Source organism: Stegostoma tigrinum, chromosome 2 (genome assembly GCF_030684315.1).
Source record: "Stegostoma tigrinum isolate sSteTig4 chromosome 2, sSteTig4.hap1, whole genome shotgun sequence".
NCBI lineage: Eukaryota > Metazoa > Chordata > Chondrichthyes > Orectolobiformes > Stegostomatidae > Stegostoma > Stegostoma tigrinum.
The window spans coordinates 51233814-51235937 of NC_081355.1; the positions used below are offsets into that span (position 1 = coordinate 51233814).

The 2124-nt window shown below is 35.8% G+C and overlaps 1 long non-coding RNA gene across 1 annotated transcript; it reads right to left on the bottom strand.

Annotated features, from left to right (window-relative positions):
* Positions 1-259: 259 nt before the first annotated feature.
* Positions 260-1353, bottom strand: LOC132206739 (uncharacterized). Its single transcript, XR_009443120.1, has 3 exons — positions 1170-1353; positions 472-839; positions 260-315 (listed from the first exon to the last, which is right to left on the bottom strand). It is a non-coding gene; the product is annotated as an uncharacterized LOC132206739 (long non-coding RNA).
* Between the last annotated feature and the right edge of the window lie 771 nt (positions 1354-2124).

Sequence of the window (2124 nt, forward strand, 5' to 3'; positions counted from 1 at the left end):
ACTAGCACTATCGTGAAGCTTTTGTCAGTGAAACAGCAACATATTTGCAATCCTTAATGTAAACACAATGTGTTGATGATTTTCCAAATATCATAAAACGTCTACATTTATTTCAGCAACTTCTTTGACACATATAAAAAGTAGATAATACAGATATATTAAATACTAAAATCTAAGCAGTATTCATTCACAGCCACAACTGGTGATGTCAGGATTGGCTGGTATATTTCCATATTTTCTTCTCATGGAAACTTGAAGAGCCGAGTTTGTATGTTGAAACTTAACGTGAATTGTAGAAAGTAGTCACGTATCAATCTGTAAGCAACAGCAAAATTTAAAAGAAAACAAATGCAGACATAATGACAGCAAAATTGTCAAGCAAACAATGGGAAAGATGGATGGAGCATTAAAATATAAGGAATAAGATACAACAATAGAAGTACGACATGAAAATATCGAAATAAGAGTCACCTTTTTTTCTTTGTTTTCATCCTCTAGTTCATTGGTAAATTCCAGGACATATCAGATATTCATTCATTCATTCACATATAATCTTGGATGTCAGAAGGTAATTTTGTGGCAATTAACAAGCGTCTCAAATGGGTAATGTCTTTCGCTAAAGTCGTTGGTTCTTCATCTCAGTGCTCAATGTAAAAGAATCGGATGTTAATTTTTCTTGCTTTTTCTTCTTACCTTAACCCCAATGTTTTGCTTCTGTAGGGCGCTTTGTCAATCTGTTTGCTAACTGACAGAAATAGACTCTCCGCTGTCACGCAACTCAGGCCGAAGGACGTTCTGCTCAGGCAATCAGTGTTCTCCCACACATAGAAACAGGTCACCTGAGAGAGTCAAACAGAAAGTTCTTTATTCTGATTTAGTTATCCTTTGAAATGAAACACAGGAAAAACCATGAGGAAGGATTTGTTAAAAGAATCTGGCTTATAAAATAAGATGCAGTTTGTAAAACAAAATATTTTCTTTGCTGGGCTTCCCACACAAGTTCATGCTTGTGAAGAAATTATGGCTTCTGACCCAGAAATGAGGGTACTGCTCCTCTGTGAATTTCTTCCTTAACAAGTCCTGAACTTGTTAAAAGGTCTTTGATATAAGAATTATAAAACTGTGACTTTGAAGCAAACCATACCTTCAGATATCAAGTTTGAAGTTACCTGTACATGTAAATCCCCATAAAGTGCTTGGTTTTAACTGATTTATCTCAACAGGGGATGTCAGGGGTACTTGTTTCTTAAAATCAAGCCACTTTCTAAATTTCACGCTTAGCAGATCCCTACAGGGTGAGCCTCTTCAGAAAATTTCTTGATAGGTATACAGCTAGGTGTTGAAGCACGTATACAAAACAAGAAGACGTCTCATTTTGAAAGGAAGCTGGAAACTCACGAGTAAGCATGCGTGCATGTGTTTAAATGAACTGTTAGAACTTGCGCAACTAAAATCTCAGACACCACTACATACATTTATTACTGAAAAAGTCCCTGAAGACAGTAGTACAGAAATACTGCCATGATGAAAAATTGACTGTAATATTTTATGGGAGATTGGAATCAGAGTGAGCTGGCAGGCAGCAGTGATTTACAGCTTCTGAAATTAGTTGACTATTTGTTGGGGAAAGATTTATCATTCTGATGAACTTTACAAGCTTCTTTCTTTTCCAGAAACAACAACACAGGTATTTAACCTGCTCCATGTCAACTCCTTTAGGAAAATTGACATTCTTTTTTCAAGGAGTAAGTCCAGATGTGTTTATTTTGAAATTATCCTAAATTACCATGCTATCTTTTTCCAGTTCTCATTGTAAGGTAGCCTGCATTCCAGCAGCTGATTAATGATAGATTAAGTTCATCTGAAGGTTATGTGTTCAGAAAAAAAATGGCTATCTAGATTATATGCACAGTACAGTGCTACATTATGTGGCTGCAAAAATAATGAGATCCCAGGGAACTCCAGAAAGCTTAAATCTGTAAGCAATGAAGTTGATCTTCATGGGAGCACAAAAAGTCAATAATAAATTGACAGCTTGTTTTACACCTTGCATGATGTGCTTTCTGTTGATTTCAAGTTTTAAAAATGGGTGAAGCATAAAATGTGCTGCCTACTTCCTATCAG